Source organism: Ambystoma mexicanum, chromosome 1q (genome assembly GCF_040938575.1).
Source record: "Ambystoma mexicanum isolate Mex_15411 chromosome 1q, UKY_AmexF1_1, whole genome shotgun sequence".
Lineage (NCBI taxonomy): Eukaryota > Metazoa > Chordata > Amphibia > Caudata > Ambystomatidae > Ambystoma > Ambystoma mexicanum.
Genome location: NC_090922.1, coordinates 1,192,260,090 through 1,192,275,722, shown reverse-complemented (window position 1 = coordinate 1,192,275,722; position 15,633 = coordinate 1,192,260,090).

The following is a 15,633-nucleotide window of genomic DNA, read 5'->3' as shown; positions in this document are numbered from 1 at the left end:
GCAAGAAAAGAATTCACAGCAAACAGTGAACATTGCGCAGAGATGGATTTGCTCTGAATCAAACGATGGAGCAGCAAGCCCTGAGAGTGCAGCAAGTATTGCAAATGCAGCAGGTAGCACTTAATGTGCCACAGGGGTAGTCACAGCAGTCACCTATGCAGCTTCAGCAAAACACAAGCACAGAACAGTTAATAAGTAGGGGGTGTTACTGTCAATAAAGGGAATCCTTTTACGAGTAATGGAATGAGACTGTATTCGCAATAGGAGAGCACACTGGGAGACCTGATGTGTTCAATACTATCCGTGACGCCGAATCCTCTCGAGGAACCAAGGGTAGACATCAGCATAGGAGGCAAAAGTTTTTTTTTTGTTTTTAGTAGACACAGGTGCAACGTGCTCATGTAAACGAGAGGGAACATTTTCAATGTCTGGCAATGCCATGAATATTCACGGGTTCACAGGAGCTACAAGTAGAGTTCCTTTTACTGATGAATTATCAGTCTCTATAGGACAATGTGACATGATGGTGCCACTGCTATATTTAAGGCAAACACCTGTTAATATATTGGGATGAGATTTAATGACAAAGTTGAATATGACCATTTCATTTACAGATGAAGGAATAGTGTGTTCAACAACGGGAATGCATTATTTAAACGTGTGTGAAATTATCATGGCTTTTTCAGGACAAATAGCTGTGAGAGCAATACCGTTAGAACCTGAGGTTTTTCATTATGGAGTATGCATTCTGTTGTCATGGGTACCAGGCCTAATAGGCAGAGCAATGAGAACACCCGATGAATTTTTGTTCAGAGCAAGAATACCTATGCTTGAAGAGGAGGGACGAGTCTTTCCCTTAAAGCTATAAGCAGCTATAGTGCGAGGAGAAATGGCTTTGCTTGATGGAAATGATGATGAAGGCAGACTATGGTGCACAGTAATCGCCATCGGGGAGTGTTGCAGATTGACTGACATCACTGATCTGTTTGGAGATGACAAAGTAATATATAACATAGACCTCACTTACTGGGTGAGAGCAATTAAAAGAGAAGTTCCTCAGAAGATGATGATAGCACATAAGTGTCCTGAGTATTTCGATGAAGACATGGTGAAAGTGCCAGCTTCATCATGGACAACTGGCCCCTATGATGTAGGCCTACTGAAGGGGGTTGGAGAAGTGAAGAATAAATTGAAACCAGGAGCAATTTTACCTCGAGCAACACAGTATCCCATGTCTCGAGAGGCAGTTGAGGGTATTTTTAAAATGATTTCCGCCATGATGGATCAGGGCACTTTAGTGACATCAGAGTCACCCTGTAACACAGCAATTTATCCTGTGAAAAAAGGGAACAGGGGTCTTGGAGGCTAATTCAAGATCTTAGGCCGATAAACCAGATTGTAGAGGCCGAGTTTCCTCTAGTTCCTCTAGTTCCTAACCCGTCTACAATCCGATGTAATATACCTGTTGAAGCACGATATTTCATGGTGATTGACTTAAAAATACATTTTTTCCCAATCCCATTGCACAAAGACACACAGGATCTGATGACATTCATGTTCAGACAGACTAAGTTAAAAAGCAGGAGATTACCACAAGGGTATTGTGAGTCCCATCGATTTTCAATAGAGTCCTTCACTTGGACTTAAGCAATATTGATTTAGAAAGTGTGGTGTTGCAATACGTAGATGATCTTTTAGTATGCAGCACCACAGAGGAAGACTGCAGACGCGATTCTGTTCAGCCGATGATTATACTCACTGACAAAGGATATAAAGTTGACAAAGAAAAGTTACAATATTGTCAACAAGAAGTGTTGTACATAGGCCAATTGATTTCACATGAAGGAAAGAAAGTTACCCCTGAAAGAGCTGAGGCTATTTTGAAAACTGCAAAACCACACACAATAAAACGCATGCAGAGATTTTTGGGATTATGTTATTACATCAGGGCATGGATCTTTGACTACAGCTCGTATATAAGGCCTTTATTGCAGGCTTTAAAGAAAGCACAGGCAACGCAGGAAAAAATTGTGTGGACTGAGGAAATGGAAGAACGGTTTGACGACTTGAAAAAAGCAATTTGCACAGCTCCAGTTTTAGGGATTCCCAATTATGCTGAGGAATTATTTTTATTCTTGCATACAGATGGCACTGTTATGACAGCAGTACTCATGCAAAGAACCTCGTTGGGTTACAAGCCCATTGGATATTACAGTAGAATCTTAGACCCAGTAATGAGAGGTCACTTTCCGTGTGAACAGTCTTTAGCTGCTGCCGCGTTCACCATAGAGAAGACTGAAAGCATAGTTATGGGATGTTCTATGACGTTATTTGTTGAACATGCATTATTTGACGTTTTAGAGAAACCAAAAGGCACGTTGACATCTCAAAGGGCTTCTGCCTATAAGGTAGTTATATCGAATCCAGCAATTAAAATAGTCTGATATAAAGAGAACGCATTAGCAGCAGGAGAGAATGTTTTCATTGACGGTTAATCAAGAATCAATCAAAATCATACACAGAGCTATACAGGTGCCGCTATGATATAGCACACGGCTAGCGTGGAATTTCAGGTGCTTAAAAGTACACGATTGTCGTCTCGTTATTCAGCAGAGGCTGCAGAATTATTAGCGTTGATACTCACGCTCGAGGATCACGCAGACCAGGAAGTGACAGTGTACAGTGACTCCGCCTATGTGATGTTGATGGTGCACACAGGGTTAGCACAATGGGAAAGGAGGGGCTACCTCAGAGCGGATGGCACGTCAGTACAGCACGCCGCCTTATTGGATAGGCTTATTAAGCCACTACATCTCCCAGTAAGCATTGCAGTCGTCAAGTGTGCAGCTTACACAAAAATGGCAGATTTTATCTCACGTGAAAATCAAGCAGCAGATGTTGAGGTCAAGCGCGTCGCAAATACAGATAAAGAGATGATGAATGTTGAAACTCCTAATGTGAATGAAAAAATTGTTGTTATGATGATGGTATCTGAAAGTTATAATAACCTGTCAAAAATGCAGTTGGAAGAGGGATGTGTTTGTGAAGTTTAACAATTCTAGCATAAATACAGTTCCCATAACATCACATATATCGCCATTCCTGTTCAGAATACGCTACACAGTTCCACCACATTTTGAAATGTAGTGGCAAAAATTAGACTAACAAATCTGCCCTTTTGATATTTTTCACCATTTCTGATAACAAGTTATGAGTCTCTAAAAATTGTTCATTACATGTTCTTAGCAGCAAATGGTCAGCCTTTTGTCTCTCTCTGGAGCTCAAGGAGTAGCCCCCACCTTTGGGAACCTTCTGCAAGCCAAGTTTATGACATCTTCACACATCTATTTCCTGGCCTGGAGAATCTGCCATTGTTCAGTCTCTGGCTGCAGACAAAAGTCTGTACTACCACAAAATTATCATATGTCAGTTAGTATCTGCTGAGAGGAATTGCCTCCCTTTGGGGGAAACTTGTTTTTACACTTCTTGCAGCCCAGCCAGGCTAATTTATTCTTAATTTCATGACTTAAAATCCAGAAGAAAACAAACTTGTTGCATCAAATGACATAGATACATTGTTTTCTTAGATTTAAAGCTGTGGGATCAAAAACAACTGAAATCTGTTTTTCTTTCAGTAACAATCCCTTTATATTTGCTAACCTGGTACACTTTTAGTTTAAATAACTTTGAAGTTTAATCAGGAGAGCCCATTTGACAGGAACTGTCATTCACAGGTAGCCCAGTGTGCTGCACTCAGATTTTTGACAGGAACTGTCATTCACAGGCAATCCAGTTTTGCTGAGGAGATTTTGCTCTTAACATTTCAGGACTTTGTACATTCACAATGCTTCCTTAGGTTAAATAGATTTTAGTGCCAAGCAAGATTTTGAGTGTTGAGAAGTGTTGTGTACAGGCATTTTGGAGTTTTATCAGCAAAGTAAATGTCATTTACAAGCGAATTTTGGAGTTTCACTTGCAAAGTGCTGTTTTTGCCTCTGCACTCAATGTTTCCTTGTAATGGAGCCCACTGGCACTTTTTCTGCATCGTGTGCTCTATTCCATCAGACATACACCGTGGGTGGCAGGTTGTGGAGCCATCTTTTTGTGTGTTGAAATGCGGTTTTGGAGGTTTTGGCGCGCACAAGAATTTTACCGCCATTTTTGCTGTTTCTTGCACCATAGATATCAGAGTGATGCTGCATAGTATATCAGTGTGGGTCAATACATCCCACAAATCCCCCCTCACAACTTTATTTTGACTTCCAGTCGAGAGGGAGTCAGGCGATTGGGATGTTCTTTTCTCTCCATGTGGAGAAATTCATTTGCTTCTCCCATCAGTGATTGAGGCGGCAACCTCTCCTCGCTGGTTCACGTTAGGATGGGACGATACTCCGGATTCCTTGGGTTTTCCCTCCCGGTCTCCGAGTGGTCCTCCTTGGTGATTCTTGGGATGATTCTTAGTTGAAATGCTAAAAAACAGAACATAGCATGGTTATGGAAATGTTCCCACTACTGTGTCCACACATCTCCGGGGGATGCCAGCAGTGGGAAAGACATTTGCATTCCTTAACAATTGGCCATATTCCCCGTCTATTTTCAGTGGTCATTTACCCGTTTTCACAGGTGTAATCAATGAATATTTAATACTTTTTCTAAGTGTCCGGATTTTCCCCCTCTGAGTTTCCAGTATATTCTTCCATCTGCTGCAAAGTATGCCTGGGGGGGCAACTCTTTAGCTGGTTTATGTGGACACACTTGTCTTCCCCTTCTGTCAAACTGCCCTTGGGGATGCGGATTCTGTAGGCGACTGGTGAGATTCTGTCCACATTTTCAAAAGGACCCTGTCAACTAGGCAAAAATGTGCACTCTTTTTGGCTTGGTTCCTTTGGAAATTCTACAAGTAGACCCGGTCTCCTACTTGATATTCTTTTTTAGTTGTTTAAAGTCATAGTGGGTCTTCATACTGTCTGCAGATCTTTCTAGATTCCACTGAGCACAGGCAAAAGCATGTTGAAGGTGTTTTATCAGATTCTCAACATACTCATGAGTTGTGGAGGCATTTATCAAGGTCTGCTCTTGGGTTCTGTAGAGCAGATGCTGGGGTAGCACCATCCTTCGTCCAGTCATCAGCTCAAATGGAGACATGTTTGTTGCAGAAGAAGGGGTAGATCTGATGGCCATCAGGACAAGGGGTAATCGAATGTCCCAACTTGGCCCAGAATCTGCCACAAACCTTTTTAATATGCTCACAATAGTTTTATTGTATCTCTCAACTCCACCACTAGAGGATCACTGGTAGGCAATGTGTAGTTTCCTTTTTACCCCAAGTATCTCCCACATCTTTGTCATCACTTTGCTAGTGAAGTGGCTACCTCAGCCTGACTCAATCCTTCAAGGTAGTCAAAAACGCGAGAAGATGTGATTGATCATCAGGGCAGCTGCTGTTTCTACCTTGTTCCCCTAGAGGAGCGAATCACAGGCCCGATAAAATCGACTTGCAAATCTGACCAAGGCAGTGTCATCCCCCTCTTTTGGAGGGGTGCACAGTGTGTGAGTGATGTTGGATGAAATTGTGCACTGCCATGATCCATGCCCCTGTCCCCGTCAGGTATAACAGCCCCCTGGCAGCAGTGGGGCTAAAGGTATAACAGCCATCTGGCCCCAAGGTCCTTAAAACTCCATCAAAAACATACATGGAGTCAGTTCTGGTGCCTTTGATGCCAGACTTATTATCAGGAATAAAGCAATACCAATTTTGGACCTTAATCCAACATGGAGGCCTATTACACAGCTCAGTTCTTTAGAACCAAGCCATGCGGTCTAGTATTTTGGGTGTGGCTGGACCTGGAACTACTTGGCCTGGAACTACTTTACCTGGGCTATTTAAACCACACCCAAACAGCAGAACGTGCTTCGCATTATTCTGTACTCCTGCAGTGTAGCGCTCACCTTGTCCAGCTCCTGCTCATTTGCTTCTCCGGCGGCCCGATCCTGAAGCCCTAGATCCGGATTCCATTAATAACCTGGAAGAACAAGAACAGCATTAGCGAGCAAGAACACTTACCTGTGAAGTAACCAGTCTTGAATCCATCCTGCGCTTCGTTTACCTCGCCCATCTCCGGATTTCGCCGCAACCTGCAAAGGTAAAGAACAAAGACAGCATTAATAACAATTCTTACCTGGGCAAGCAACGAGTCCTGGCAGCACCCTGCGCTTCTCCTACCTCGCCCATCTCCGGGTTTCACCACAACCACAAGAGAGAAGGAACAAGGTCAGCATTAGCAAAGCCTTACCTGGGCAAGCAGCACTTCCATCGCTCATCACTCCGTAACATCACTACAACCTGTACAAAGAGAAGAGAACACAGGTTAGCAATTAACACCAATAAACAGAGCAGGGCTCCGCGCATCAATAACTCACTGTAATCTTCGCCGTCAGTGCGGCAACTCCGAGATCGCAACCATCCCTGTGAAAACAAAAAGAGACATTGTTAGGGAACACCATAGTGGAGCAAGACGCCGAGAAGACAGAGAAAACGGAGGGAAAGAAAGATACAGAATAAAGACGGAAAAGACATTATAACTCACCTGGAAGACAGCAAGCAGAGTCGGAGTCACAGCTGGTCTGGACCCGACATAAGAGCACACAGAACAGTGAAGCAACTAGGTCCACGGAACGGCCACACCAACCACGCACCCCTGCACAGAGACACAGGACGGAGAGTTCAACACACAAAAACCTAAAGTGAGCAATAACCCAATAAGCCCACACCAACCATGCACCCCTGCACAGAGACACAGGACGGAGAGTTCAACACACAAAAACCTAAGGTGAGCAATAACCCCAAGGGAGGGGATTTGGACCCGAGAGAGGTGGGAGTCCACCCATCAAAGAACCAGTATCTTACCCTCCATTCTCCTGTTATAGGCGCTACCCAACGTCTGTCACATAACCAAGCATGGAGGGGTCTGGGACACACAAGTCACCCCTTCAAGTATTGGTCGAGGTCCTGCCCCATGTCTGGCCAGTATGCAACCTCTCGTAAGATTTCTGTCGTATGAAACCCCCATGACCGGCTGTGGCTGCATCATGGGCGTGACTTAGCATCAGGCTTCGGAATGAGGTAGGGATCACCCATTGGTCATGGCCAGATATGGATCTCCTCACCAACAAACTGTCTTGGATTTAGAACATTTTTGGACATTTTATCAACACTCTGAGGTCCTCTTTCCCAATGCAATCGGTATCCGTCAGGGGAAAGTTCTCAGGGTACTCAATGTGTTGATAAAACTTGGATCCCCTTTTTGAGCCGTAATCAAATCAGCATCTGGGGTCTCCTTACTCCATTGGGCAGCTGAGAGTTCATTGTGAGACTTTTTCTGGGACCTAGTGATAGAAGTGACCTGGATTTCCCCCAACAGGGACTCGATCTCAAGTAGATCCCCTTGGATGGCTCCGGTTTTGGCCACCTGATCAGCTAGGTCCTTTCCAGTTTTGTCTGGTCCCTCTACTTTAGAATGACACTTGATCTTTTTCCAGTAGATGGTCATCCCATTCGAGGTGATCAGATCATCAATATTTTGTATTCATTTTCCATGTTTTAATAGTTTATTATTAGCACATAGCATGCCTCTGGTTTTCCAGTTAACCAGGTGCTCCACGAACCTGTTCCGTACATAATCTGAATCAGTGATTATGACCAGTTCCTGGAGTTGGTGTTGGACAGCAGTGAGGATGTCTTGATACACAGCCATCAGCTCTGCCACTTGACTACTACAGGGACCAATTTTGTACCCAGCGGAGGGTTCTGGGGCCTCATTCACCCATGCATTCCCCACGCCGGCCACAAGTTCCTTTTCCCCGTTGTTGCCAACATGGTAGGAGCACCCATCCACATAGACAGTGGACATTCCCTCACACTGGTCTTCTTCATAGACTTTGTGTGGGGAATTAAGGTATGCCTCCATCTTGTCCTTGATTTTAAGACTTTCGTCCTTGAGACAGTTTTCTCTGGCACAATCATGCAAGTCAGCCAGACCTTGCGCAAGGAGGCTCTTCTTGTTTTGGCCATATCTGACCTCCACAGGAAAGCCTTGCATTGACAGAATCCAGGAAGTTATTCGGGTATTACTCACATTTCCGGCCCAGATTCTGTCACTATGAAGATATTGCAGAGGCTGGTGTGGCCCCCTGGATAAAAGGGCAGTAATTTTTCAATGCCCACACCGTTGCCAGGAGTGCCTTCTCACAATCGTTGAATTTTTCCTCCACAGAGGATAAAGTCCTACTCACATAGGAGATTACTTTATTGACCTTCTCATGCTTTTGATATAATACTGCTGTCAAGCGTGTATTTGAGTACCCTGTCTCCAAGAAGAACTCCTTGTTTTTGACAGGGTAAGCTAGACAAGGCGCTTGTGAGAGGCTTCTTTTAAGTTGTTTTACTGCCTCTGCTTGTTCTGGACCTCATTCCCACTTGAGCCCCCCCTTCAACAGATGGATCAGGGGTATTGTGATCTCTGCGTAGTCCTCAATGAGCTTTCTGCTGTAATTAGTCAGTCCAAGAGGTTCCTTAGCTCCCACAGAGTTGTGGGGTCTTTTAGCTTCTGAAGTGCTTCTACTTTCTTTTCCTGAGGACAGAGACTCTCAGGACTTATCTCATGCCCCAAGAAATTGACACATGTCCTGCACCACTGTGCCTTTTGGAAAGACAGTTTGGCTCTGTCAGCCCTCAACTGTGTCAGAACATAACGGATCTCCACTATGTGTTCCTCCACAGTTGAGCTTTTGATTAGAACATCATCTACAGAGGCCATTCACCCAAGTCTTATCTAAACTGCATGGCCTTATGCAGGAAAATATTAAATTCATTGCCGGAGTTTATGTATGCAAAGGGAGTCCGGGTCCAAGTGTACTGCGGCCCCCCAAAGGTAAAGGCCACCTTGAATTGGTGTTCCCTACTGACAGGTACAGTCCAGTACCCATTAGTCAGGTCAATGGCAGTGTACACCTTTGACCCCTGGATGGATCTGGGCCAGCCCTTCGTCAATGTAGGGAAGAGGCCATCGGGAAGTATGGACCCATTTGTTGAGCTCCCTTAGGTGAGCACAGAGTCTCCACTGGCCGTTTGGTTTCAAAATCCCCAGCACCGGATTATTGAAGGTGCTATGGACTGGACGAATTATCCCACGGGACTCAAAGTTCTTAATTATTTCTGTAAGGGACTCCATTGATGCAAGAGGCCAGCAATATTGCTTCACAAACACTGGAGCCATGCCAGGATCTGTGGGAATTGTTGTTGTGTGGATTTCGGTGCGACCACAGTCATATAGGTCCACCGCAAAGAGATCTTGAAAATCTAAGAAATCTTATTTCAATTTCTGCTTCTGCTCCAGAGTCTCACAGGCATCAGTTAGGTTGACTCTCTCTTCAACCATCTGCCTGAAGCCCAGAAAGACTTCTGGTTTTGCTATCTCAGCGGCCTCCTCCAGCTAATTGGAGAAGACCCTGGTTAAAGTACTGACTTGGACTGATGGCTTCAGGTGGGGAAGGCAGTCCTGGTGGACTTGAAAGATCACCTCATCCCTCCTGAAGCCACAGGTCACCTCTTCCTTACCATAAGGGCAGGAAGAGTACACCAGGAAATTCCCCCCATGCTGGGTGAAGATCCTGTCCGGTTTTGTGTCATTGTCACTATCACTGTCAACACAGTCATTGGGGATTAGTCCTATCAGTTCGTTACCTAAATTTATGTAAAAATGTCGGTCATCAACCGCAATTCCAATAATGGTGCCTGCGCCTAGAGTGATACTCCTAAGGTCGCTGTTATCGACCAGTATTGGAATGGTGTTGTGTTCAGTATTGACTAGTGGTGTTGGGTTTAACCCTAACCCTTGCTGTTGGAAATGGGTATTGAGGTGAACAAATGTGTCAGGATTTTGCAATTTATGTCCTCTTTTAAATTTTACTTTGAGTGAGAATTTTCGGGTCCGTTCTGGGATGGTGACTTCCTCGCCAATCTGAATTTCAACTGCATATGGCAGCAATTGAGTTGACCAAAATGCTTTCTCTGGGTCATCAAAGTCCATGGGATTACCCGCTAATCGAGACCAGGCTTTGAAGCTTATTAGGTCCAAACTAATGGCAAAGCGATTGAGAACGTCACTTCTTAAATAAAATGCAGCAGGGACATTTCGCACAACCCAACAATTATGGACTATGCTCTTGTTACCTATGGAAATTTTTAGCATACACCTGCTATTCAGGAGATGTTTGGAATTGGGTGTTTCCAGGTCCATTTCCCATTTGTCTACCAATTTAAATGTGGGAATGGCTGGATCTTTTGGGAGTTTCCGGAACATGGCCTCGCTGATGAAGCTCTTACCGTTGTTCATGCCCACTCGGGCAAGAACTGAGTCCTCCCCCCCATTTAACTGAATGGGGATGAACAACTGTTCTCCAATTTTGTGGATGTCAACCAAGCTTTGTGCTGATTTCCCATCATTTTGGACTATGGCAGTGCGATTTTCTGATTGTGAATTTGTGTAGAATTTCAGAGTATTCCCTTCCAGTGTGGAATGCCACTTGAGACTGGAAGTAAGGTTGAATTTCAGGAATAGAGAGGACTTCCCATCACCAGTTTGTTGTTCTACTGCAATTACTGTCACGTCTGGGATTTGATTGTTTCGCAAATGGAATTCAATTTGGTCAGGTTTTTTTCAACCATGTGGCATATGCCATTTAAACTAACATGGTTGACACTATGTTTTAATTTTATTGGTCGGTTAGTCTGGGTCCAGAGGACCTTGTTTACACAATCTAGGAGGGGAGACAATCTACGCAGGATGTCATTCCCTAGTAAACATGGTGTACCCTCTGGAGTCACAACTATGACTGGGTGTTTCACCTTGTGTTGCCCAATTTTAATGTCTAAATCCGCAGTCCCCTCAACAGGAATTTCATTCCCATCGAAGTTCTGAAGTTATCCGGGAAGAGGGTTGAGAGGGATTTGGTATTTATGCTCCCTTCCTGAATTTAGCTGATCAAAGGCACATTTTGACAGAAGGGTGGCTTTGAATACTGTGTCCACCAGAGCCAAAAATGTACATTGCCCTTGGATTTGGACTGAGGCATAAAATCTTCCCTCCTTTTCCTTGAGGGGGCAAAGATAATGCGCATTTTGGGACAATTGGTGGGTTAATCTCTTTGCTCTGGATTCTGGCAGAGAGATAGTTTGGGCAGGATTTGGTTTAGGATTTTGGGAACCTGTAAGAAAAAGGTGACAGTTGGATATTGGGGGAGTTTTGAACTCCCCTGGTTCTGATTCTGGGCTCATTTTTGGAGGCAGTCACCAGAATTGGTTTGGGCAAGGTGATTTTCTGTTTGATCATTCTGGGGTTCAATGCTGGGCGGTTTTAACTCAGTCCCCACATCTACCCAGTCTGGATTATGATCTCTTGGGACCCATTTTTCTTTGGGAGGAGTTCCCCCATCCCTGAAGGAGAAGATCCTTTTCCCAGAATCCTCTGAGGACCCCTCTCCTTCAAATTGGAAGATTCAAACCTCCTCCTTTATTTCTCCTAGCCGCCCTATGTTCCTTAGGTTGCAGATTTTCAGGGGCAGGATATTTTGGTTCTGGCTTTTCACAAGTGGGGAAGGAAGCTTCCTCTAAGGCTTTACACCCCCCTTCTCCCTGTGCCTCCTGCCTGGGAACCGGTGGGTTGTTGGGGTTCTCTCCCCATCATTGCCCTGGAGTACCAGACCCTTGATTTGAGGTGTTCTAGGCCGCCATGTTCATCTGAGGCTTCTGCTGAGCCCTCAACATGCGATCCAGATCCTATGCCAAGTTCTGGACCTGGTGCTGCAGTTGGGACACCCGCTTTGGCTGGTATGGGGTTCTCTGGTCCATCTTAGGTTGATCACAGGAAGGGTAACTATCCCTCCTCCCATAATACCCTGTTGGGATAGTTTTGGTACCCCTCCACCCTTGGCCTCCCCTCTCCCGGTTTGGGCTGTCTGGGCTCAGGAAAGTGGGGAAAGAAAGAAGGGTTGTTTTGGGGTTGATGTTTGGTGGGTACCGTGGAAAGAAAATCAACCCGGCATTTGGGGGATTATTGCCCTCCTGGGGGAAGTTAGGAGGTAAGTTTCCTGTGTTGGCAGCTGCCTGGTTGGATCCCCCATTGTGCTGGGGGAGTCCACACATAGCCCAGGATGGGTCTGCTTCCCTTGTAACGGGGGCAGATGTAGTCAGGGGAGTTAGGGGTCCCATTTGTGAGGTTACCTCCCTGACTACCTGTTTGGGATTGGCCTGAGGGCATTCTGGGTCTTTAGTTAGGAGGATTGTGCGCAGGAATGTTTTTAGGCCCCCCCATCTCCAGATCTAAAATGGGGGGTAACCTTCACTTCTGCCACCTTAGCAGCAGCAGAGGTGTTGGTTGGGAATTTTATTGGTACTTTTGTTTTCTACCAGTGTCTGCACTTCATAAATGCGAGTTGCCTGTTCAATGACCCAGTCTAGTAATCTCTTCTCATGAAAGTCCCTCACCAGCTGGGTCATGATGTATTTAGGGAGTGCATGAAAGAAGGGATTGATGAACTCCCTACGGTCTGTGCGCACCCTCCTAGTGGTCTGCACAAAGGCACGTTTCAACTCTTGTACAAATTCTTGTGGGGCCTGGTCTCCCCCACATTGCAGATTGTAGGCCGCCTTGTGGGCCTCTTGAGGGTTTCTATGTATAGAGAAATGCTTTAAGATGGCCACCCTATAGGTGGACCATCTTGAGTGGTTCTGATCCTCCAGCCCCGCAAAAAAGCTGGAGTTTTCAGGGGAAAATGTCCACTTGACATATTGAATGCTACTTTGGCTATCCTTCAGGTGGAATGTATCCATCATTTGTTCATACAACTCAAGGTGCTCCCACACTGAATATTTGGCATTTTTATGATAGGGAGTGATGACGCTCCTACTAGACTTGATTTGTTTCAGGGGATCTTTCAGTAGTTGGCCTTTTTAGTTTTGGTCACCATTGTCCACTCATCCTCTGACTCAGAGGCACCGCTACAGGAGGTGGCTATCTGATCCTCTAGGCTCTCCCTGATTCTGCAAGCTTGGAATGGCTTTCAGAATGTGGGGGCCTAGTCTCTTGAGACCTCTGGTGCTCAGAAGAGTCTTCCGACTCTCCCTTGCTCCTAAGATAGGCTGAGTATCCCCCTCCCCAACTGCCTTAGCTGGGAAGAGGTTTTTAAGATGCTCTTGGTGGGTTTAGTTTCATGAAGTTCACCACCAAATTTGACAGATATATGGCTTGGTAGGTGATATTTTTGAGGGCCCAATTCTCTGATTCTCCACTCACTGGAATCTTCCTGATCAGAGAGGCTAGCGCTCACATTTTGGAATCTGTACAGTGATGCCCGCCCATCCATTTCTGGGAGGCGCTGATCTGTCAGTCCCATATCTACCATTGTGCTGGAGTCTACCATCCCCGTGGCCCTTGGCTCATATGAGCCAGTGAACATGAGGGTGGCAGAGTCCATGGAACTGAAGGGATTAAAGTCCCTGATGACAGGGGTCCTGAGGTTATGCTCAGGGGTTTCTCTTTCCCATCTTACCTCATCTCTTTCAGCCCCTATTCCCTGATGACATGCCAAAATCTGACTCTTTTGCTCCTCCATTAATGCCTTACTGGTTTCTATGATTTGTTCCTGCACAGCTATCTGCTTGTGGAGCCTTTCATTCTTTTCACAGAGAGCCTCATTGTCTCTCTGTGCTTCCTGCATAGATTGCTAATACTGGGCCAGTTTTTGCTGCAGGAGACTCACCTCCTGAGTTTGGTCCTTATTGGTCTGATTGTTCTTTGCCAGAGCATTCTCCACCCGCCTGGTGTGCTCAAGTAGCTTTTCATAATCAGTTTTGATTTCACTAAACTCCTGAAGGGCCAGCTTTCTTTCCTCTAACTTAGTTTTTAAATGGCTGACTTCCTGGCCTAAGGCGTCCCTCTTCTGAGTTAGAGTGCCCCTCTGTGCAGTCAGGTCAACCCTCTGTTTTTTTAAATTTGCTAGATTTCTGGTGTTCCTCATCACATTCCTCTTGAGAGTGGATGTCTTTAATAATGAATTTATTATTTTCCTCTTTGAAGGATTCTAGGCGGTTTTGTAGGGTGACTACCTGCTCTGTGCAGGCTCTATTAAAGGTTAATTGCTGCTCTAACTTCTGTTGACTGTGTTGTAAAGAGTCAAACCTTTCTTGACACTCTTTTTGCAGTGTCTGTACCTGGGTATCTTGCTCTGCATTCTTTTGCAGTAGGAGAGACAGATCTTCTTGGAGTTTGGTTATATACTGCCTAGCCTCTGTTTCTGATTCTTTGCTTTCCTGGAGCCTTTGCTCTGCAGAGTCCAGATTGGTCTGGATTTTCTGCAGTGCTTCTCCTTGCCCATTTGCCAAATCTATATTGTCTGCAAGCATTTCCTGTATAATTCCTATGTGGAGGTACAGGTAGGCTCCTCTTTTATTTTTGGGGCCCTGTACAGCTCGCTAAGTGCTTGATGTAATGGACCCTTGTCCTGCCAGGTTTCAAGGTCGATTGCAGTGACTTGTTGTTTTATTTCCTGCAACCTTACCTGTTCATCCTGTTCTGGCCACTCACCCCTGACACACAGTTTGTGCAGGAGTGTTCCCTAGCAATATTAATTTCCACTGGGGTTGCCATTCCAGAAATATTAATTTCCTTCTGACTTATCTCGGGGTTAATTTACCTTTGCAAACAGGCCCAATTCTTTTGAGTATGTCTTTTAAGGGGTGCTTGTACAGTGTATCACAGTATGCCAACCCAAGCAGTTGTATGTACCCTGCCGGCTAGTATTCTGTGTTAGACTGCCACGAGTGGTATGTCAAATTCAGGATCCAAGCCCAAGCTGTAAGTGATTTCAATCAGGCACACACCCAAGTCTCATCCAGCATGTAGTGCGCAAATAAAAGCCTTATTTATTTTTATTGATAAGTTTAATATTCTGAATGATATACCACTCATATCACATACTCCTCAAAATACCCCCTAGGGTACACTGAACCCGGAATCAGGCTAGTTATAAAGGTAATTATTTCTTTAAAATCACAATATATCTTTAATAGGTAACAACAATCACCAATGGGGTGACAGGAACAATGAATAATATCTTTCATGCACTAGGAATGAAGTAATGAACACAAAAAGAATGCAGAAAAGAAAAGAATACTTCTGAGTTGGTTTGGAACAGATAGCACTATGGTTAAGGGGTTCCCCTTGCAACACCCCTCAACCCACCAATAGGCAATTTAAATAGATGCAAGGAGAAAGCAGGTATTCAGGAATAATGCAGACCAAACAGAAAATCACTCCCACCTTCCCCCCTTAAACACAAGAGAAAAATGGATTTGACTTTGCACCTGTCAGAATGGCTTTGAAATTGGCTGAGCAAAAACACAAAATATGTTCAAAATGCTTAAATTATTATAAATACCTATGGGAACTGCTTTTAACAGATTCAAGCAAACACAAGCAATGAATTAATCAAAAGGAAACAGTTCGGATCTCAAATGCCAAGTGGGAAATAATTTAATGGTAATTCACACCTGTAAATCTTTTCCAAATGTAGAGG